Source organism: Mirounga leonina, unplaced genomic scaffold (genome assembly GCF_011800145.1).
Source record: "Mirounga leonina isolate KUSES-001 unplaced genomic scaffold, KU_Mleo_1.0 Mir_104, whole genome shotgun sequence".
NCBI lineage: Eukaryota > Metazoa > Chordata > Mammalia > Carnivora > Phocidae > Mirounga > Mirounga leonina.
In genome coordinates this window covers 8,218,810-8,244,121 of record NW_023270231.1, presented here as the reverse complement: position 1 = coordinate 8,244,121, position 25,312 = coordinate 8,218,810, and positions in this window count along the sequence as shown.

Sequence of the window (25,312 nt, the reverse complement as noted above, 5' to 3'; positions counted from 1 at the left end):
TCTGGATTAAATATGAAAATATAAGACAAAATCGCTATCCTCAAGGGGTACACCATCCAGGAAGGGTGGGTAGGACAGATAGAGAAAAATAATTACCATATGTAATATAAAAACATTATAAGTTCAGAAGTAGGAATGGGCCTGTGGTTGCTATTATTTTTTTAATAATGAATTCTTTCCCAACAATGGCCACCATTGACCATTTATTTCATGTTGGTCCTGTCTTCAGTGCTTTATACACTTTATCTCAGTTCATCCACACAACAACCCAGGAGGTCAGTATTCATTTTGTGGTTGAGGAAACAGGCTAAGAGGAAGTAAGTAATTTGTCCTAGATCTCATAAGAGATAAGTGGAGAATGGGGAACTCAACCTCTACTCTGTTTACTTTTAAGCTCCTTACTATCACTAGTTTGCAAAATTGTTTCCTCAGAAGGGTGAATGTTAATAGGGGGCCCGGGAGATGTAAATTCCAGAAAGACGGTCCCAGAAATCTCAGGGAACTGGAGATGATGCATTTTCTAGACAATTCTTAGGATTTTTTTTTTCTTCATGCATTGGAGCTTTTGCAGCAACAGGCTTATGATGACCACAACTAATGACCCTAAACTGACAAAGTTAAGGAAAGATTTAAGATTTAAGTGAGGTATTTTTTCCTTGTAGTCTACTGATAGTTACCCACCCCATGTAGGAATATAAACATCTATATATACGTAGTCATAAAAACAAATAGAAAACATTTGGTAGATTTTCTACTGCTAGATGGTATAAATGAATTCAATCAGTTTTGTTTTTCCCTCTTTTGGAAGGTACTATCATAAATAGCATTTGACTTTTCTTGGGTAATTGGTTAATTTTAAATGGAATATTGAAAAGGAACATATACCAAAATCACACATTTCTGTGTGGTTGATTCAATTTACTCAGATCTAATGGAAAAATGTATTCATTTCCATTTTTAAAAAATATCAACAAATTCAGAGCAAAAGGAAAATATAGCCAAGGCAATAAAAAAAAAAAAAAAAACCCTACTTTTGCTGTTAGTGAATGTTTAGAAGCTGAGATTATAATATATATTGTGTTGCTGTTTTTGAAATAGCATTATTTAGATATTCTCTACTGGTTTGGTATTAACACTAACATGAATTTAAAAGATAGAGAAATATGAATATATTTTAATGTCAGAAATTCTTACATTTGATGGGAGTTAAAAGTTTGTAACTTTTATTATCCCTTGAAACTTCAAATTCTACTTACTTACCTAATAATATATTTATATAAAACTATTACTTACCTAATACATAAAGTAAAGCATTTTTAGTAAACTTGCTTTCAAATGGATGGATGAAATTCATATTTTGTACACAGATCATCTAATTCTTTTTTTTTTTTCAGATCATCTAATTCTTTACTGTATTCTTTAAATGGAAATTTGTTTTTTTGCCTGACAAATAGAACGGAATTTCCATTATTAGAGTCTTATTTTATTTATTTCCTTTTTGTCACTCTTTTGTAGTTGAGATAAGATGCAGAATTAAATTTTGTATCAAATTGCCTTAAAGATAGCTGTCAGTAATTTCCTCTTTGCCTCCATAGTCACTTTCAAGGGACCTGCACTCCCTCTAGCTCCAGCATGAGATGTCCTTTGAGCTATGTGACTTTCATCCTCAACCCTTCCGTTCCTATTCCTCTTTCAGATAACTCATTGAGGGAGTCAAGAATGGGTCCCTGACCTCACTTTGCCCATCAGGTGTGGATTAGAGAAATGAGACTTTGGTGAGCAGCTGAGCTAGAAGTCCCTGTGCATTCTCCCATCCAAGTACTAACCAGGCTCAATGCTGCTTAGCTTCTGAGATCAGATGAAATTGGGTGTGTTCAGGGTGGTATGGCTCTAGACAGTCCCTGTGCATTCTGGTGTTGAGTTCTCTATTTCTGGATGGTTTAGATGAGGGAGGCCATTTGTAAACCATGGGATAAATGACTTAAGTGAGAAGCTGGTTTAGAGTGAGAGACACACTTATGCACAAAGACACAGACTATAAGGGACATATCCTCTCTTCTACCCTGTAGCCCTCACCCCAACACCCCCAACCCCCCACATACCTAGCTGCCTGACAACTTTTTGTTTTTGTCTGGAGACCCTTCTGTAATTCATACAGTGAGATTGGTTGAGATTGAAATAAAACCAGTTTTTCCTTGAAGTATATTGGGTGGGTGTTTTTGCCTTGCAATCAAATGGGCACTGTCTAACACAGGCAAAAAAAAAAAAAAAAAAGATTATCTTCAGTCTTGAATGACAGAGGATGCTGAGTGTTTTATATGTGCTTAAAGCTAATATATTCTGTGTAGTGGATATATGGTGTTTTCTCCTGTCCATCACCCATTTGCTTCTGATCATTGCCATTCTTTTGATCATCATACTTTGATTTTCCTTTGGTCAAGTACCTCTTCTCACTTCTTAACTCGTATAATTTGTAAAAAGTAGATCCCTATGTCCAGACCGATTCAGAGATGGGTATTTTACTCAAGTTAGGTACATGGCACCCCATTCTGGGAATGTGTCAATTACCATTGGGAAAGAGAAGTTGAGGGCAGCATAAGCCTGGAGTTGCTGAGAACAACCACATGGAAAGAACCCACCAAATGATAAAACCAATACAGAAGAAAGCTGGACAAACTGTGGAAAGATGGACCCTGGCATTGTTTGAACCCCTGGATTCAGGTGTATTAGAAGGAAGAATTAACACTGAACTCTTTAGTTTGTGGAGACAATGACACCCTCCCCTCCCTATCCATTTTTACTCTATGGCAGTTTGGGTTGTTTCTGTCACATAATATGGACTAAAATATCCTGTGAATATGACATGGGAAACAAGATCTGGAACCTACCCATAAATAATTTTCTATAAGTAGGATAAAGAAGATTAATAGGCATTTGGTCCTTAGAAAACAATATAAAATGTATTATTGAATGTCAGGCTACTGAAATAGTCGCAATATTGTCCCTCGAGATGCTGATAGTAAAGACAGTTTAGAATCTCTATTCATGGGTGCCTGGGTGGCTCAGTCGTTAAGCATCTGCCTTCGGCTCAGGTCATGATCCCAGGGTCCTGAGATCGAGCCCCGCATCTGGCTCCCTGCTCAGCAGGAAGCCTGCTTCTCCCTCTCCCACTCCCCCTGCTTGTGTTCTCTCTCTCTCTGTGTTTCTCTCCATCAAATAAATAAATAAAATCTTTTAAAAAAAAGAAAGAATTTCTATTCATTACGTAGAATCTCTATTCAATCTTGAATTACATTTGAAAGCACTGCCCCATCTTCATAGTGAACAGATATGAAGACAAAGTACCTGGAATGTGGCAGATAAGTACCTGTATTTTGCATCAGATCATAAAGAAATCTGAAAAAAAATAAGAAAAGCATTTGTATTTCACATTAGACAAAATAAATGTACTAACAAATCATGAGAAAAGAAGCAACGTTCACCAACCACAAAAAATAAAATATAGCAAAATAAAGCAAAAACTAAATCAACCCCCTAACAAAACCAAGAGAGATGTTTTTAAAATTGGTTATGTTAAGGTTTTCTTTGATTCTTAATTGCCACTTGGAATTATCTTATCCATTTTATTGTGTACCATTGCCAACCAGGATACTAAATATATTTCCTTTCTCACAAATGCCAATTTACTTTACAGGAAGGCTGGTAAAGCAGAGGTGGAAAACAGAACAGAGCAAGCCTCGCTTAGCCCAGGGATTTCTAATGAGGTCCATAATTGGCTTCAGGGGCATCTGTACTTCTCCAGAAATTGTCAAAATTTGTGTAAATGTGCATTTTTTTTTTGCCGCAAGAGATTTTCATCAGTTTCTCAAATGGATCTATGATCCCAGAAAACATTATAATGTGCTGTCAATTGAGGGCCATTTATAAGACACTATTTATCATAGGTACATATTAGTATATGCTATCATATTAAGATACTATTGGCATTTTGAAGTAAACTATAGAGAAGACTACCAGTCCTAAATACATTTTAGAATTAAATACATTTTTCCTACATAAAATCTACCCATGTGGGCTATAGCCAAGTAATGATTATTTCAGTATATTTAGCTTAAAAATATATAGCAATTATCATCTGTATCAAAATTATATTTTGACTAATTCACATTTATTATCTATCTCTGCTACTTTCTGGGTATTAGCTTTATTCTGGTTGAGTGCCTTCCTCCATTTTCAAGAAACAAGTCTTCACATAGCTCCTGACCTTTACATTCCTCAGCTTTTCACTAGGAAAGGTCTATTTCTTTTTACCATTTCCCATTTGAAAAATCTTAGGGAAAATATTTAGTCGGTCTCACATACTTCCTCCTGTTTCCCCGAGGCTAAGAGAATGGGTGCTATGGCTAGCAGATTTTATTAGAACATGCTTGGATAAAAGCACATACCCCACCTCCTCCCAGGGGCCTATTATTCCCAGGAGATATGAAGGATGATGGGAAAATAAAGTGGTAAATATTGGTTAGAGGGAATGTATTCCAGGAATTAATGTGAAATATAGCACAAATATTTGAAATACCATGGAAATTTGCAAGTTCAACTTGAGCGGTAGCATTCCCTCTGGGTTGTAAGAAGTACAGATTATAAGTAGACAAGGGCCAGCTTAGGAAGACTGTGTATACTGTGATAAGGGATTGAGATGTTATCCCGCATACCAGTGTGTTGTAAATACTGCATTGGCCTCATAGGATGGAGGGGATTTGTTAAAATGCTGATTCACAAACACAACAGACACAATCCAAATCACTAGAGACCCGAGAGCCTGCATTTTAGAAAAGCACCTCAGGTGATGCTTACGCCCACTAAATACTGAAAATGTCTGCTAAGATGAACAGACAAATATGAAGAAACTAAGCGGTACAAAGGAAAACATCTGTTAATATGGCTATAGGCCCCAGATTAAGTCGCTTTAGTTCCATCTGGCCACGTGTGGGTTTGCGGCACGTGAGGGCTGCACGTCCTGTGTATATGTCTCAGAGTGATTTTGTTCTAGCTAAACATTGCAAGGAAAACTCCCTGATGGTGACGTATCCCTACTTTAACTTATTCAAAGGAAGCTTTAAAACCCTAGAGATTTGGGATCCCTCTAAGCACGAAAAGTTCTCTGTCTTTCAAAGCAGATTCTGAGAGACTTAAGAAAACAGACCATAACTCGAGATGACTAATGGGAGAGATGCTGGTAATAAGTGTATTGTCCTTAATCAGTAAAATTCAAGTGTTATAAATATCCAGTTTGCATAAGTTTTCCTGACTACCTTTATTAGACAATTTTACTAATCAGTATCAATGAGGAAAAGGTTTCTGCTACAGTGGATTATTCTTTGTTATGCTGCCCTTTATAAACAGTATTTGGGCTAAACAACAAGTGTCCTAACGATTTTAGTCATGGGTTCCCAGTGTTTTACCCAGGATTTAGGCTGAGTAGACAAGAGATTATGTGAAAATTACTGTAGCTTTTTTCTTCTTTGAAAACAAAGAAGTCCAAAAATTGGGTTCCTTTTTAGCTTAGAGTATTCAACCCTCCTGGCCTCAACCCTCCTGTTGAAGAGTTGTGTGTTCTTGAGAAACTATTTAATATTTTTAAGTTTTGTCTATAAAGCTGGCGTAATCATGCCATCTCACTCATCCCCTCAAGACAATGAGTCAAATAAAATGACATAATGGAAAAACCTTATTGAAATATACACACTTTTTTTTTTTTAAGATTTTATTTATTTATTTGACAGAGAGAGACACAGCGAGAGAGGGAACACAAGCAGGGGGAGTGGGAGAGGGAGAAGCAGGCTTCCTGCTGAGCAGGGAGCGGGATGCGGGGCTCGATCCCAGGACCCTGGGATCATGACCCGAGCCGAAGGCAGACGCCCAATGACTGAGCCACCCAGGCACCCCAGAAATATACAATCTTTTATAAAAGCAACGAGCTAGTATACAAAAGAAAGTGCAGCCAGTTATACAAAATTTACTGTGAAATATATCATTGCCTCAAGGAGCTTAAAATCTAAGACAATACATAGGCAGGAAGAAAAGAGCTCCCTGCAAATACTATTGTAACTGGGAAAAATTGTGAAATCTGGACATAAAATAAGTGTTGAGCTTCTGGAAATGTGCCCGTTTACAGCAGAGTTGTTGACATCAAGTAGAGTAATGATTCCATTTAAAATTCTGACAACTGCCATTACCTGTTTGTTTTGTTTGGAGTATTACTTCCTGGCCTTTCCGCTCTTTAACGCTAGGCAGATAGCAAGATTTGAAAGTAGGTTTGTACCTGTTTGAGTCCATAAGTGAAATGAAGCCTTCAGAGAGAGATCTGCTCCTTCAAAGCCTTCCTTTGGGTTTTTTGATGTGACCCGATCTTAATGTTTAGAGTTTGGTCCCAACAAGCCACCTTTGGTTTACTGGCCTCTGCAACATAGACCTCACTCTGTTCTTTGGTCAGTTATCGTGTTGTTTCGTGCTGTCATTACATCTATCTTGCTTGGCAGCTTCATTATTCTTACACTTGAGTCTCACAGCTCCTTTGCATACAAGAATATCTGGATAGAGTTATTGCTCCTTTGGTACAGTGATTTGGCCTGCTTTTTCTCAAACCTAGTGAAAAATTAAACTGAAGTCGAAAGAGTGTCTGTGGTGTAAGGATTCTTTTGAGAAGATTATCAACAGCCTCTGGTACACAATTTAGTTCATAGCGTTGGCAGAGATGGACAGCTTGTGAGTGTGTTTATTGCTGTTCTTTATAATAGGATCATATACATTCATCCACGACAAACAAACAATCAAAGGGGCACTCTTTGTCTAGGTGCCCAAGAGTTGAGCTCCTTTAAGATAGCCTAAATATTTGTCAGGGAGGAAAAGCCCATTTTCTTAAAACCTCCTAGACATATGGGACTGTTGTTAGCTTGAGTGTAAGTGTGCAGGAGAATCTCTTAACAGACGAACAAATATGAGACACCCGTGAATCTCTCCTCTCCGGTATGCGTACATAGGTTCAGATCCTCCGATATAGCTGAGATTGGCAGCAGACCTTTAGCAGGATTGGGCAATGCTTGGTAAAACTCCAGATAATTTTTAAGCCTTTATTTTCTCTCCAAGCATAGCTTTGGAATCAGACAAGTCTTGGGTTCAAAAGTGAGCGCCTTTTGCCTTTGTGTCATCTCCCATGTTACTTAAGCTTTCTGTAAATTGGGGACAGTAACTTCTCATAGGTTTGTTGTAAGGTTGAAATGTATAGTATATAAAAGGCCCAAAATAATACCTGACATATAAAAGGTACTCAGTAAATATTAGAGATCTATCTCATTGTCAGTTATGTTTTCCATCTTGTGTTTATGCATTGTGATGGCATGAGATGTATCTGTTCATATTTTCCATCAGCCAATGTTTTTCTTTAGAGGATTTTGCAAACTTAATTCCTTGAAAGCCTGACATTTTTATGCATCTTAGGTATGCATCTTGGAAAATCTCAAAACAGCTTTGATTAGCAAACTTAATAAAGGCATAGCTAAATTAAACAAAGCAAACTCCTTGTTCTGTTAATAAATCTCTTTCAATAAGACTCTGGATTATGGTAAGAAATACCTGAGGATAAAATATTAATTTGTTTTTAATTCAGTGCACTGCAGTGAAGTATGGTGATATTATTAAACTCAACTTTTCTCTGACTTGGGGTGTGAAACTAAATCACCATCAAGTAGTAAGGCCACATACCACAGCAACACACCTGCTAAAGGGTTTTGAAAACACTGTAAATTTAGGGTAAAGTTTAATCAGCTGGAGCTAAGCTCTGTATTTAATATACATTAAAACATCATAGGTGAATGATACCAAGTGGTTTACTTTGATTTGAAATATTTAAAGGCATTCAGCACAACAGAATAGTTTATCTTCTATGGCTTTCTATGGATGGGCTCTATGATTTAAAAATCTTTTTACAAAAGAAGAGAAACAGGGGAAGTTGGTAGTAAGAAAGCTGAATTTCAGAGGTCCATTTACATACTACTGAAAATTGCATAAGCAACAGTGAGACTTTTAAACTATTAAAATACTGGCTGTCAGTAGTAGAGTTTGATTTCCCTTTTTTCTTTGCTCACGGTGCTGAACATTATAACTAATGCGATCTAATCAGTCTCCTTTGAAAACACTTTTGCCATTTTTCCATCACTGAGTGCAGGAGTAAAATACTCATCTGCCTTCCAAGGTCTGGCAGGAAACAAAGTAAGTGAAGCGGGCTGGGCAGGGTCTGTGGCCAACTGGATGTCACATACCACAGGCCACTGAACCTCACCTCCATGATTATTGCCACATCTAAGTTTTCAAGAAAAGACAAAAATAGGGATTAAAAGTGTCCCTTTGCATAATGCATAGGAAATTAAAAACCTGTCCTACTTTAGGGAGCAAATTTGAGCTGCATGGCTTTGTCTGACTCTTTACTCAGGCACAAAAGGCCATACCCAATCTGGATTGATTGATTGATTGGCCGATTGATTAAAAATATTGAAAAGCTAATCTTAGCTTTAAAAAAGCAGCAAAAGCATAAACAGTGATTCCCTGAATTCACATTGTATAAATGTGAAAAGCTGTTACACTAATATGAATTTTAACAAAAAGAGTATGATAGTTGTGAAAACTTATTATACATTCACTTGATATTTAGTATACATTTCTTAATATATTCCCCTATGCCTTGCCCCAAGATGTCATGCCCACAACTTTGCTTTAACTTTTTAACTTTATTTTTTGTCTTATTGCTTTCCTCTTACCTACCACTACCACCCCCTACTCCCACCTTTTACATATACAGAGCAGTTGCCCTCTTGTTATGTCAAATTGTTTATCTTTTCTGGAGCACATCAATCACTTTCCTACCCCCTGCTCTCTTCCTAGTCCCCTTTCCACACACCAGCTTGTGAAATCTCTGTATCTTCTTTCAAGTACCAGCATGTGACAAGTCTTCTGAGTTTTCTGAGAGCATCTGATCCCAGGACTAAGATGAATTCATTGCTCACTAATTGCACTTCCCTACTTCATTGCATTATAATTACTTATTTGCATGTCTATTTTATTATTACTCTTCCATCTCTGTTTGCTCCAGTGTTGCAGGGAAGAAAAGCACAATGACCATAGACAAAGTGTACATAGTCGGATCTGGCAACCAGAGAGCCTTCCTGATTTGTTATGAGGTCACCGTTACTACCATTCCTTCTGGAGATTAAGACCACCTCGTGGGGATAGGAGCGAGGCTCGAAGGCTGTCCACTTGGACTGCTTCATAGACTGGATATTTGGAATTTCTGAGTCAAGCTTGGTGGGGCAGATGACCCATCGTTCTTTGTTTAATAAGGCTGATTTCGTAATCTTAGTTCAATCCAAGCCTGGATTGGTAATCTTTTCTGCCTCATTCCAGTCTCCCAGCCTTGGCACTCACATAAGAAAGCTTTATCAGGGAGGCAGGGAAGGGGGAGACCCTTCATGATATAACTTTGATAAGTAACTTGAGCTATCGAGCATTTATTGTCCATGATCTCTACAAACAACTCACTCTCAGCCCCTCTTGCTGCTTATCATGGTTGCCCTAGAAGTCAGTTTTTAAAGCTTTCTTATTCTAACCAGACTGGGAGATTTTCATGAGGGCAGGAGCTGTATCTTATTAACCTTTGTATCCTCAGTTCCTAACAAACAAAAGGAGCTCAAATACTTGTTAAGTGAACAGTCTAGCGGGAAGGATGACTATAAAGAGGGTGTAAATTCTTGTTTTTCACTTATAACTAACGTTTTGTGACCTAGGCTGCCAGATGTATCATGGGCTTCTTGACCAATCTCACATTTACTAAACAAATAAAATGATGGCTAATAGGACACCATGATGGCACTTTCTTCACATTTTAGGCAGATGGAGCAAACATAATTTACTGTGGTTTTATTTTATTTTCTCTCAGCCCTTATTGAACTTGGAGTTTACCCAAGGTTTCCTCAGCCTGGTCAGGGACCTTGTCAGTATCAATGGCTGTTCTCACCACAGTTTCCTTGCCTCATACTTAAAGTTATAGGCTTTAAAAGAAGATTTAATTTTAAGATTAATTTAAGATTATATTTACTCCTTTTGAGTAAGTGTAAAGCTGTCTGAGCTTTTGTAGTATGTCTTCTAGTTTTGTCTAAAGACACTTACAAAATAAGATAGTATATCAAAATGATAATCAAGTTAGTAAAAATAGCAGTCATTCATTGAACTTTTAATATATGCCATGGTCTGTACCAAGCACTTTAGAGAAATGATATATTTACTTTGCAACTTCCTTGTGAGTTATAGATGAGATCCTAAAACTCAAAGATGTTAAGTAAACCACCCAGGTGTGTAAGCTATTAAATGTTCATCTGGCTTTCAAACCTGAACTCCCTCTATGATACCAAAATCTGAGAGTGCAGTTTTACTTCCATTGTCTTCACAATTCAAAATCCAAAGTAAATCATTTTAATAATTCCACAGTTCTCTAAATGAGGAGCAGTCTGAGAAATTGCAGCACCCTCAGAGATAAGAGGGTGAATGCAAGGCCTGCTCCCAGGAAATGTGTTCTCTGCAAGTCTCCCATTTTATACTTTAATGTCAGTCTTGGTCTTTGTTCCTTTATAGCTGCCTTATGGCCAAATAAAAAGTAAATATTTTGGTAATTATATCTACTAATTCTGCTTTTCTTGGTGCTCATTATACTAAAATCAGCAATCAAGTGATCTCAGTTTACAAACAGTACCTCACAGGCACTGGAAACCTAGGATAAGACTGGTGTTGGAAAGGTTTGGAGAGATTACCAATATAATGTTTACTTCAACACTGAGCACAGGAAGAGAGGAGGCACTACTTGGCTTCCTTAAGAAGTTGGGGTTTAATAATGAACAGAAATATAAAGCACCTTCCCAGGCATGAGGGCTCTGGTTATATGTGTGAAAATTAGGTGAATAAATATCAAGCGTGCCTTCTGGATTGGATATTTTACATGGACTTTTCATTCCTTTAAATGTTTACATTTTTAATCTATACTTTTAACAGTAGATATTTACTTAAAGCTATTTTTTTTCAATTGTGGCATCATAGCTTCTATTAGTTTCTAAGTAGGTATGAATACTTCTTTGCATATTTTGTGTATATTTAGAATAAATGGGTGTTTGAAGTTAATAGATTGTTTTCATGCTTGAAGTTACTTGGATATCTTAGTACAGACTAATTTCAATTTGTTGAACACTAAAGCAAAAATTAAAATCTCCCTGAGATATTTCAAATTTAGATATTATACAATTTTAATTGAATGTGTGGATTTATTTTGGACTTTGAATTATTTGAAATGACTTAAAGAAAATAATCTACAAACTGGACAAAAAAGACAGAGGATTTGGAATTTCTATCAGGAATATTTATAAGCTGAAATAGTGAAACACTTGACTAACAGTGACTTTAATAAATAGGGGTTTATTTTCTTTTTTATGACAAGAAATATTGAGGTAGATGGCTCCTGGAATTGGTTTAGTGATTTAGTAATATCGGGGATGATATCTCTGTAATCTTCCTGTTTTTTCCCGTATGGTGACAAGATGGCTGCCACAGCTCTGGGCATCAAATCCACATTCAAAGGAGGAAGGAGAAGGAATCATTAATCAGGAATCTGTTTTAATCAGGAAAATAAAAGCCTAGAAATCCCTTAAACCAACTTCTGCTTATATGTCATTAGTCAGAACCTTGTTTCATGGCCATCTCACTACAAGGAACGCTGGAAAAATGAATATTTTACTTTTCTAGCCACTACACTGGAAGCTAGTCTGGGAGAAGGGAGAGAGAAATGGCTCCTGGATCTGCCAATTAGTTGTATTTTTTTGTTGAATCATATGGTTGTTGAAGCATGAAATAAAATATCTGGAGAGCACTTAGCAGAGAGTCTGACTTAGAGTAAGCAGACATATAGTAGTGATTGTCATTACCAATAGTAAGGAAATAAGAAGTGCTTACTTGGCAATCTCACCTCTCTTTGTTTATATCCTACACTCTTACGGCATGCTATAAGCCCACTGGAAATAAGGTATCCTATTTTAAAACTTTATTTTAAAACTTTAGAACTTATCACTTTCTTACATTAAATTTCCATGCATGTCTTTATTTGGGTTGATGACTGTAAGATAAAAACAAATCATTTCTGTTTTCTGATTCATGGTATTCTCTACTCTCACAGAAATACGGAGGAAGGAATAGTTATTTGAGGACAGAGTGTCATATTGCCCAAACTTTTCTCTAACAACATCATTTGATCTGTGATAAAAGGAGAAACAAGATTCTGAGAGGTTGAGCAAGTAGCAAATAACTTCACCTCTTGAATGCCCCAGGTTTCTTTTCTATATTAGAAAAACATATTGAAGGTTTCCAATCTCTGAATGCAAAGACATGATGAGCATATTATTCTAATATTGATATAGTACTGTCCTTGGGAAAGGTATGGAAATCTTGGCAAGAATTGGAGTGTCCCTTTAAAATGACCTTTGATTTGTAACAACAAGAAATAAATCGATTGATTCTAGTTGTCATCAGGCTGACTTTTATTGAAAATCCAAAAAGAGAAAATGTAGCAGCAAGGAATTACATATACTCTAAGCAAACTCTTATTTGATATCCTAGAATAGACTTTATTTCTATTTGTTTGTTTCCCCAAAGCTTATGGGATATTTTATTTTTCAGATTAAGCCACATCTTATTTAGAAATATACCTTCAGGTCTTAAGACTACCTTTGGTAAAAGGTATATTGGATAACTACAAAGACTTGACCTGGAAGTTGACAGTAATTTTAGTTAACTGGTATGTCACATCTGAATGTAAGTATTAATAACAACAACAGATATTTAAATCTGTAATGAAACATTTAATTTCAGTTTATTGTGGGAAAAAGACAAATGGAGAGCATTGTGCTCAGCAAGTCAACATATTCAGGTAAAAAACAGTGGGTTAATAAGTTTTCAGATTTTCAGAATATAATGAGGCATGTCAGTGATCTCTTGACATAATAATACTGTGTAACAAATCACCCCAGAACAGACACACATTTATTATTTCTCAGGAGTCTATGAGCTGGCCGATTGGTTATGTCAATATAGGCTGGGTTGATATGAGCTGGGCTAGATCGTGCATCTGTGGTCATCTGGCAGGTTAGCAGAGAACCGTTTTGCCTATGATGGCTTTAGCTTGGACAGCTTCACTTTGGTCCATAAGTCTCTCACATGCCTTCATCAGACAAGCCTTGGCATGTTCATTTGATGGTGGAAAGGGCCCGAGAATGAGTCAGCCCAGTCATGGAAGAGGGCAAGCAGAAACATACATGTCCTTTTCAAGTCTTTGCTTGTAACACATTGGCTAGTATCCCATTGCTGAAAATAAGTCAGGTGGTAAAGTCAGTGTGGGAGAGAAGAACACAGTTAAGGGCAAAGACCAGGGTGTAGGGAGGTACTATTTGGGATCATTAATGTAACCAAGCTACCACACCAGGCTTGTTTTTGTTTAGAGAGTATAGCAAGAACAAGCCCTGTTCTTTTGAGTACTTTAGGTAACTTTGTTGTATTGTTAGTTACTAATTGGCTGCAGAATTATCAAACTAGTTTCTATGTAAACTAGTTTGCTTGTTTTTTTCAGATGGTAATTATGGTATTCTCAGACTTGATACCAATTTTCTTTTTATTTTTTCGAGAAGTTTTATGAATATTGCAGTTAATTAGCGACATCTCCACAATACGAGCCTTTATGTTTCTTCTTAGTAGATAGAGGCTTCTATTTCTCTCATATAGCAGTTACTATCCTTGATCAAAGGGAAGCCCTATCCATGAGAGAGAAAAAAAAATCAAGTATTTCTAGAAATAAATTAGGCTAGCCAAGAGGAGAAAGAGTATCTACTGACTGGGATAAATTCTGTATTGGTGTAATGTGCTACATCAAGTTATGACACTTGCTTAAAGATTCTTAGATGTAGGGTGGTATATATGTTGCATACAGCCATTGAAAAACTTTGCCCTATAAGCACCTCAGAGATGTGACTACCATAATGGCTTAAATACCTGTTTGCAAAATTGTCACTATTAGAAAAATTTGTTATTGCCTTCAAGTTTTTATAACTTTTTGAAAAATTTCCTTATATAAGCAGATCATTCTCTGGCAAAGAATCTCACCTTTTGCAGTGGAAGAAATGGGTGGAGTGTTTTCCTATGCCTTGAGTTTCTGAGGCATATGTTGAAACTTACATATGCCCCTAATCCACAGTTAATTATTACTAACAATCTAAACCTGCAACTATATGGTGAAAAAGTCCAGGCTAAAATTTCAACATAAAAATTTCAACTTAACTGCATAAAGGAATAAGATTGAAGAACTACAGCAATTATTTTCCAAGATGGAAAGAAAATGCAAATGAGCGCTGTTTGTGAGCTTATGAAAGATATATGAAACAAGATAAAGCAGCCATCTGTTAAAATAATTCAAAAGCAAAAATTTAGTTAGTTATTGACTGGTCTTAATAAGCTCGAATGTTTTTAGTTCACCCACAAAGAATTTCAATCTAAAATCAGCTCTTCATTATTTTTGAATCAGCATTCCATGATCTGTGTCAGATCACTGTAGCTCATGCACAACAGCAGGTGGACCAGATGCTGAACATTAAATTAGCAAAAGAACAAGGCAAAATTCTCCTTGCAAACTCTGATTCCCTCCTTGCCTTCCTCCCACACACAGAAGTTGGAGACAACCCCCCCAAACAAACAAAAAAAAAATGTAGAGAGATTATTAGGACAGACTGCAATTATATGGCACTGGGTCCTTGTTTTTGTATTTAACCTTGTTTTGTTTATGTATTAGCTTCTGTTATAGCATGGTATGTAGTAAATAGCTGATAGTAGATGTCTCTATTACTTCTCTCAAGGTTATTTATATTTTCTCATGACTAGATCACTTGACAAATAAACTCAAATCATAACTCAGATGCTGGTGCTTCTATTTAAAAGGGATATTTCTGGGTTCTCTTCCCTGCTTTCTCTCTCTCAAATAAATCTTTAAAAAAACGCAGTAGGCATTGCTGCTGTAAGTGGTCACAGAGATTGAGGAAGGAAGACTGAGTTTATAGCACTCTTAAAAAAATGCTATGGTTGTTTCTTGTAATGCTGATGATAACATAGCAGGTGAAAATTCTAGAAAATGAAGCTTTCTAAAATATAGAATATGAGACTACTTAAGAGGGCAGTAAAATATCGACTCCCACAGAGAATTTTTTTTAAAGACTTTATTTATTTATTTGAGAGAGAGAGTGGGCAAGTAGTGAGGGGAGGGGCAGAGGGAAAGAATCTCAAGCAGACTCCCAGCTGATCGAGGGGCCTGATGCCAATGTGGGGCTCCATCTCACCACCCTGAGATCATGACCTGCGCTGAATCCAAGAGCCAGACACTCAACTGACTGAGTCACCCAGGCGCCCCTCCCATGGAGAAGTTTTGAACAGCCCCAGTGAAGACATAATCTGAAGAACCTGTGTTTGGAGCTGTGTTTGTGCTTGCAGTCGTGTGCTCTGTTCCCCAGCACAGGGGCTCTGTGGGCTGTATGAGGTCCCCTAACACTCAAGGTGAGAAGGAAAGGCTTAGCTGTGGCTTGTATGGAAAGTAGATGGATTTAGTTTCATGATTATAATGGATAACTTTTTGCCATAGGAAAAAGAATATGAATGTAACTGGCAGGAGTGCTATTATGAGAACACTGCTTTTCCAAACAAAATTCTGAAAACCTTATTGAGTGAATTTCTTGGAAGTTACTGAGATTCACAAAGACAACTTTATGAGCTCCAAGTATTCTGTGATGATGTTTTCATTCTCTAGAGCAGGGATCGGCAAACTGCAGCCCACAGGCAAAATCTGGCTCATTGTCTGTTTTTGTTTTGTTTTGTTTTAGAGCAATTTTAAGTTTACAGAAAAACTGAACAGAGTTCCCATTACTCTTACCCTCTCCACAGTTTCCCTTGCTATTCACATCTTGTGTTGGTGTGATACATTTGTTAAAATTGATTAACCAATACTGGTACATTAGTATTAACTAAAGTCTATGGTTTAGATTAGTGTTCACTCTTTGTGTTGTAAATTCTATGAGTTTTGACAAACGCATAATGTCCTGTGTCCACCATTACATCTTATACAGAATAGTTAGAGTCACTGCCCTAAAAATCCCCTGTGCTCCACTCATTTATCCTTCCCCTCCCCATGCTAGGCAGCTACTGATCTTTTATTGTTTCCATAGTTTTTCCTTTTCCAGAATGTCCTGTAGTTGGAATCATACAATATATATCCTTTGCAGATCGATTTCTTTCACTTAGCAATATGCATTTAAAGTTTCTCTTCATTGGAAAAAAAAATAAAGTTTCTCTTCATCTTGTCATAACTTGATAGCTCATTTTTAAAATTACTGAATACTATTTCATTGTATGGGTGTCCCGCAGTTTGTTTAGTGATTTACCTCATGAAGGACATCTTGGTTGCTTTGAGTTTTTGGCAGTTATGAATAAAGCTGCTATAAATATCTGTGTGCAGGTTTTTGTGTAGACGTTAAGTTTTCAACTCCTTTGAGTAAGTACTGAGAAACGTAATTGCTAGAATGTATGGTAAGAGTACATTTACTTTTGTTAAGAAACTGCCAAACTGCCATCCAAAGCAGCTGTACCACTTTGCGTTCTTTCCAGCAATGAGTCAGAGCTCCCATTGCTCCTCATCCTTACCAGCCATTGGCGTTGCCTGCATTTTGGATTTTGACCACTCTGATATGTGTTATTAATTGCCTATTTTTGTAAATACAATTTTATTGGAACATAGATATGCTCCTTCATTTACATATTGTCTGTAGCTGCTTTCATGCTACAACGGCAGAGTTGGGTAGCTATGACAAACACCATATGGCCCACAAAGCCTAAGCTATTTACTGTCTGGATTTTGATGGAAACTTGTTTTAGAATATCTTTTTTTTCTAACACATTCCCTGATGACTTTTTTAGAATTTATACAAAATTCCTATGAAACGTTTGTGTTTTGTTCATTGGAATAATCATGAATCCACCAAGGACTTTCACCAGAGTAGTGGAGTAGATCTATCCCTAATGCAGTAATCGAACAGGTCCACCCTGCAAAGAACTTGGAAAAATGAGGCTTTGGGATCTTTTCTTTGGGGCACATTAAATAAATGGAGGTTGCTCAAAGCCAATAAAATATCATTACAAACTGTATAACTACAAATAGAATAATCTTGAAATCGTACGTGAACTTTGTAGCATGCATATATGGATGTGTCTGTATATATGTACATATATGTGTAAATATTTACTAGTCAAAATTAATCTTTATGAAGGAAAATCCTACTTGTGATCAGGATTACTTCCTCCTTCTCAATTTTTAAAAATTACACTCAGCAATAAAAAGGAACACACTACTGAAACATACAGTAACATGGATCATCTTAAAAGATGCTAGAGAGAAAAGAATATGTGAAAAAAATTTTAAATAAATAAAAGGATATGTGGTTTTCATAAATGCTTAGTATCAACATTAATATAGTATCTTAAAAAAGATAGAAATTGGTTGCTTATGAAAGAATGTGACTTGGACTGTATTCAAACATGTAAGTTATTATGGCATGTAAAGATAAAAACTAACTTGTTCTTATGGATTCAATGTGAACTATCTATTGGTCACACTATCCATTGGAACAGTGTTTTCCAAATCTGGTTGTCAAGATTTCCAAGGCTAACTTCAGTATACCTGATTTATAATCTGAATTATGGATCACCCAAGGTGATTCTGATAGAGTTGTCCCAAAGACCATCGTTTTTTAACTGTACCACACACCTAAGAAATTCTTTGGAAATTGAGAACCAAAGTTCATCATGCCAGCAATGCTTAGGGAATTTAGTTTATTTTTCTTTGTAATTTGTCTATTATCATTAAATGAAATTTCTTTAATGCCCAGTTTCTTTCAGAAATATCTTATTCTTTGAAATAGGACTATGGAATTAGCAGTTTATCTTAAACTCAGTCTTGCTAAAGAAGTAGCCAAAATTTTGATTCACCTCCCCTTCCATGCAGTCACCTAGCATTCTGTCTTAGCTTTCTGATGATGTGGCCACAGGCTGGGCATGGAGACAATGCCTAGACAAACTGTCATGGCCACAAACAATGTCAACAGCTGTGTGAGATTGAACTGCTGAGTCACTAGGGCCATTTTTGTTTAGCAAAGCATTGCATACTTCATCTCATACTGCTTTCCACTTACAAGTTGTAATATGTAGTTCATCCTAAAACATTCTTTAATTCCTGACCAGAAGCCTACATGAGAATTAGTTCATGTGCTGTGAAGAGAACAACAGATCTGCCCTCTGAGGCAGTAGAATTGTGTTCTGGCACTGATTTTTTCACTTCCTAGCATTAAATTTTAAAACAGGAGGCCATTACTGAGGTGGCTTTAATGCCATGGTGGCCCTATGCAAGCAAACCAAAATCTAAGCCTATAAATGCATCAAGGTTCCAAAATCAAAACGCTAAGGACAACAAATCACGAACAGCCAACTAGGCTTTCTTTAAGCTATAGTCAATCAAATAATTTCCTTTCTTTGCTACCACACATTATCTATATAAGTGTTTACTCTGGTTCTTGTCAGATAAGCACTCCTAACTACTTATGGTTTGGTGCTGCCTAATTACAATAGATTTTTCTTAAAAATCTTAAAATTTTGAGTATGTCTCAGTTTATCTTTTAACATTAGATATAGTTAAAAAAAAAAAAAGGTCACAAATTTTCTTTCTTGGCTTCTTCCTTTTTAAAACCCGAATAATGAGGTGCCTAGGTGGCTCAGTTGGTTAAGCATCCAACTCTTGATTTCAGGTCAGGTCATGCTCTCAGGGCTGTGGGATCGAGCCCCTCCATGAGCCTCAAGTTGAGCACCGCACTGAATGTGGAACCTGCTTATGATTCTCTCTTTCCCTCTCCCTCTGCCACCATCCCCTGCTTGTGCATGCATGTGCACACTCTCTGTCTTAAAAACAAACAAACAGGGCGCCTGGGTGGCTCAGTTGGTTAAGCGACTGCCTTCGGCTCAGGTCATGATCCTGGAGTCCCCGGATCGAGTCCTGCATCGGGCTCCCTGCTCGGCGGGGAGTCTGCTTCTCCCTCTGACCCTCCCCCTCTCATGTGCTCTCTCTCTCTCATTCTCTGTCTCTCAAATAAATAAATAAAATCTTTAAAAAACAAACAAACAAAAAAACAAACAGCACTGGGTGTTATACGCAAACAATCATGGAACACTACATCAAAAACTAATGATGTAATGTATGGTGATTAACATGATATAATAATAATAAAAAAAAGAAAAAAACAAAACAAAACAAACAAACAGAAAATAACACTTGAATAATAATTCTTATTCTTTTGATGTCACACTACTGTGTATCAGTCATGATCATGTCAGTAAAAGCGCTAACATGGAGCACATATCTTTTCAACCCACTGCTTTACCTTTCTGTTTGGCTTGGCGGCATTTGCCTGGGGTCTTATGAAATGTTCCTTACTCCTCTCCCACTTTGCAGCCAAGCCTCTCTACAGTTCCCTGTGGATTGCTTCTTTGTGAATCTTCCTAAATCATGCACGTGAGAGCGTTTGTTCTTCACTTTTAAAACTTCCTAGTTTCTGGCATGGCAATGTTTACTATCCTTTATTTAACATTTGAAACTCCTTACAACGGGGTCCAATATGAACCTTCTTTAGTCGATCTGAATTTAAGCCTGCCGCTCTGTGCACAGTAATTTTTGCTTTGTGCCTCTCTGTGTGCTATTTCATCTGCCGGGAATGCATTTCTTACCCTCCACTTCCATTTGCCTAGGATACATTTTTTACCCACCATTTCCATTATAGACTTTTTAGTTCCTTTTTTAAAGCTCAGCTGAAATGTTAACATCGTCCGTATTTTGCTAAACCCTCTGACCCAGTACTAATACCTTTTTCCTTTGTGCTCCTCTAACACCTACTTATTTCAAAAACCATCTTTGAGACTTTTGCTTCCTCTCATTATAGAGATTTTATATACCTGATTTTATATTTAAAGGATTCATTTCTTTCAAATTTTAATGTTTCTGAAATTGGGGTTTATCTTAAAAGTTCTATGTATACTTAATGATTTTCTTTTTCCCCCCAAATTATTACTTTGATTTAACTTAAATTGATGGTGTCTTATGTTGAATGAATATAGTCTTTGCCCTGTGTCCTTTTGCTGTAATGTAAGTAGTTTGGGCGGTAAGAACCATGTTTTACACAGTATTCTATTTTCCACAGCTCCTTGCACATAATAGATAATCAATAAATACTTTTAAAAGGAATGGAATACATAAAATGATATAAAAATGAAAGATACGACTTACTATTCCTTGGGCTGTGTGCGAAATGAGATCCTGCACTTTGAAGGTTCTCTGGGAGTTCAAATCATAAATCCTCCTTTCTTTGTATCATTCATGCCTATTGTACACCTGTCATGATTTACTGGGAGAGATACGAGGTATATTGTCTCTATGATGTTTTGAGCATGATCTGTTTATTTTTTCTCCAATATCTAGCTACTGCATTAATTTTTATGCCACACTGCTTAAGTAGGCAATAATACCTTCTGCCTTGCTTTATTTTATTTCAGCAATCTTGCTCAGCCAGCAGGGAGGCCTATTAGTAGCTTTCTTGGAAATCTATTTCCAACAAATCCTTTCTATTTACTGAGTATAACACTTTGCCAAAAGTCATCCAAACAGTTTTGGATTCTTCCTCCTGGCCCTGAGTTGGAAGAAATATCAATTCGAGTAGCTTCAAATCGATTTCCAATTATTTCTATGCTTAGAGCATTGAGAGATTTACCTGGAAAGTTTAATATTCTTCTGTTTTGTACTTCAAGTTTTTTCCTCCATTTATTTTAAATCACTTAAATGTTCCAGAAATTATCTTCACTTGATCTTTGAACGGAAGCATCTCTTTATTACTTCTCTTTCCCTCCTTGGATTATTATTCTGATTTTTGAAGGATAGAGACAAATAAAAAATAAGAAGCACACCCATGAAATGACTTTCAGCTTTGATCATGTTTTTCTAATCTTTGTCTAGTTAACAAAAATAATCATGGCAGCTAATATTTTATGTTTAGCCTTTGTCATGTACTGTGGGAAACATTTTTTGTCAATTATCTTACTTCATCTTTACAGTAAACCTATGAGCAAAAATTATTATTATTTCTGTCAATTGGAAGCCAGATAATATCACTTCTCAAAATCATCTAATAACTTATTACCTTGAAGGTCCGTGCTATTAACTAAAAGGCTTTTATGGTCTGTTCCCCAGCTGTGATCTCATTACTTCCCTGACCTCATCTCCTACTATTCTATTTTTCATCTGTCTGCTCTAGCTATCCTCATCTCTTGTCAGGCATGGTCTTGGCTCAGGGCTTTTTTTTTTTTTTTTTAAAGATTTTATTTATTTATTTGACAGAGAGAATGAGATAGAGAGAGAGAGCATGAGAAGGGGGAGGGTCAGAGGGAGAAGCAGACTCCCCACTGAGCAGGGAGCCTGATGCGGGACTCGATCCCGGGACTCCAGGATCATGACCTGAGCTGAAGGCAGTCGCTTAACCAACTGAGCCACCCAGGCGCCCATGGCTCAGGGCTTTTGCACCTGCCATTCGTGGAACACTCTTTCCTGCCATTGATATCAACATGACTTTCTTCAGTTATCACTAAGGTCATCTTCTTGGTGACATCTTACCTGGCTCTATCTAAAATATCTATCTAATATGTACCTAATACCTCTAAAATTCATATCCCATTCTCTGCTTTATTTTATTTTTCTTTCTACATTTATTATGCTCTAATATGTTGGATATTTGTCCTTTTTATTGCTTCCTTTACTTGAAAGTATGAAGGCTGGGCCTGTAGCCTCTTCTGTTGACTTCTGCATTCCCAAACCCGGGAATGTTGCCTGACATATAACAGGCACACAGTAAGTATCTGTTGAATGAATAAATGTATGAATCAGAGATGTTAAGTAATCTTTTAACTAGTAATTTGTGGAGCTAAGATTTAACACAGACCATTTTATTTTTCACATTTAACTTTTGAATATATTTAAGGAATTTGTTATATAAAAAAATGGAAGGCTGTCTGTAGCTTCTCCATAAGTAATTCATCTACATTATATTGTTTGACAAAGTAGACCAAGACTCTGTTCATAGTTGATATGGTAGATTCCTAAATGTTTTCTGGAAGCATTGTTAGATACATAATGTATATGAATTGTGTTCTCTGAAATTATTTTTTAATTGAAATGTGTCCATAATCTTGTCATTTCTGAACTGCCAAATAATACTGCAGTCTGTTGATCAATATTGATTCTGAGCATGTGGGACACATTTTAAACAAGAAAGAATCTTGTGTGTTTGTAATGCAATGGCTAATGCATTGGAAACAGATTGTATGGACATTAAACTTCTGTCCACACATCTATGTTCAACAACCCAAACAGTAAATATTTACCTTGATGATTGCTTTTGCTGAAGGGGTGCAAACTGCCATGGCTCCAATTTTTTGGTATTCTTGTTCCATTTTTTTTTTTTAGAACTTTGACTTGAATATAAACATTGGCAAAGAAATTATATTCTTTTACTACACATTTTGGGAGACTGGTATGGTGATATTCTCCTGGAACAGAAGCTAGAGTATAATCAGTCTGCTAATAGGAGCAGAAAGTTATTTCTTAAAATGATCCTACAGCCACCTTGCTAATGTCGAGGATGATTTGAGCTGACTGATTTGATTGCTGCTTTCTTCCTACAAGAGGTCTCAATGCATGAAAGAGCTTATATATGTAATTTAGGTTTTCATGATTTCCAGCAACCTAATGATGCACAGAAAGCTGAAATAAAATTCCCACTTTTTCCCAGATAGAATATGCACATCTAAACATCTGTCTTATAGAGACAGAAGGATATTATAGTTGATGGGAAGATGATAGCTTAATGCCTGTTTGGTGGTTTGATTTCCTAATAGATTATTTGAAAATTGTCCAGCTAGTGCAGTGGGGACCTATTAATATCTTTGTAAATAGCTTTAGGATAGAAAAGGGTAGGAGAAGCAGCTTAGCCTAGTGTTCCAGATAATACTTCCTATGCTATAGTGATACCATACTATGCTATAATCTTATACTTCCAGATGAGTATTTGAGTGGTTTATAGTTGAATCACAGCTGTAATTCAACAACACTATAAAATATACTTTCTTCTCTCAATTTTTCAATTTCTCATATACCATAGTAGTCCCTGATTCTCTTCAATTCTCTTCCTTTACTTCCTGTCCTATGAAGCCCCAGACTGTATTTTTTGAAGCATTCTCTTTTCTCCAATCAGAATTACTACACCTATTCTCCACATTCAGAATGATAAAATCTTGGGGACTAGGCTTACCAAGAAAACTCCCTCTGAAAGAGATCAGAGAAGAAGGAAGGGAAAAAGGATGAGCAAAAAAGACCAAATTCATTATAAATGGAGTTGACATAAGAAATCTCGGATCAGTCAAACGTTAAGTTTCTTTTACCTCCATCAGAATAATTTTAACCTAGGGTCAGGCCTATTAATATTAGTGGCTCAAGCCAGATAAAAGCAGTATGCCTGTAACCTATAATGTGTTCACAAGTAATTCAGAGATATGAAAATAGACATTTGGGAAGGTATAATTTTGACTTTCACACATGAAAACCAAGATGTTACAACAGTAATTAATTCTTTAGTCATTCTGAAGGTAAAATTTAAAGTTTGCCCTTTGTGTGGACTTTATACTGAAAGCATAATTGGGATGATGGAAGTTTCCCTTTCTTTCTTTTGGAACATCTCCCCCCTCCTTTCTATTGTTATCTCCAAGCTCCTGAAAGACAGGACACATGAAGTTTTTGAACAAGTGGGCTTCTTTCCTAACTTGGTGAACTGAGCTGGATGACTTATAAGAAACATTAAAGTTTCTTTTTAATTTTTTTCCTAGAGTCTTGAGCTAGTTATAGAAGGTTAACTTCCTCTTTCTTAGCCTCTAAAGCCTGCCTGATCCATTTTAGTTCTCACTATATATTTATAGATAAATACTGAGCTTCTATTATGTTCCAACCACTGTACTAGGTGAAGGTTATATCCATGAAATGTCTATACCAGAATTTTGCTTTTAGACTCAGAACCAGTGTTCAGCAGAATGTACCCTTAACTCACACCAACTCTGATAAAATTTACTTGTCCAAGTCTTTATCTTCAAAATCCTCCTAAGAGCAGGGAAATGGTAACTAAAGAGCTAATCCTTCTTCCCACTGTCCCTCCAGTTTATAATATCTTCACTTGTGAAACAGTGCCTGTAATGTTCTTTGTTTCTAGAGTAGATGTTAAATTTCCATATTTATTTTTCTTTTGTGAGTGTGTATTGCTTTTTTCATTCCAAGGTTTTTTCCTAATTTTAGGCAAAGAGCATGAGTATGTGTGTAGTGTGGGGGGTAAAGGACAAAATTATAACATATGAAGATTTACTTGCACCGTGAGATCAATCTGTTTCTGGTAGTCTTGGTTTGTGCACCCCCAGAAGCAGATCCTGAGACAAAGACTCAAGTGCAAATAAATGAATAAGGAAGTACGGAAAAGACATGGGGAAAGTGAGGTAGCCAGTGTAGGAAACACCATCAAAGCAGCCACTTCTACTGGCTATCAGATTTAACACCTCTGCGAAATTCTGAGACATTGTGTAAAACACTTGTGGGGTGAACAAGCTGTACATTTATATAGCAATTCCATTCAGCCATTGGTGTAGGCTGCTCTCAGGGGTAGAAACATTAGTTCCCTGGCACGTGGAGTCCGCTGGATATAGGCACGGCAGACTTCCAAGGCTTCAGAGACTCTTGGCCAAGGGATGCAGATACTGACAGTTGGTGTTTGTGCAGGACCAAACGGAAGTAACAAGACCCAAGGGATGTGGGCTGGGAACCAACAGCATCTGCTAAAGACTGATAGTCCACAATTTTCATGATTCCCAGTTATTTGGCCCATGGAAAATACTTAGCCCATATTTCTTGGCCTATTTTAGGTACTCAAAAGTTTACTTCTTATTCTTTTCAGAAATAAAATTTCTGGATCACAAAATAACTTTTCACATGTTTAATCTTCATATCTGAAAAAAA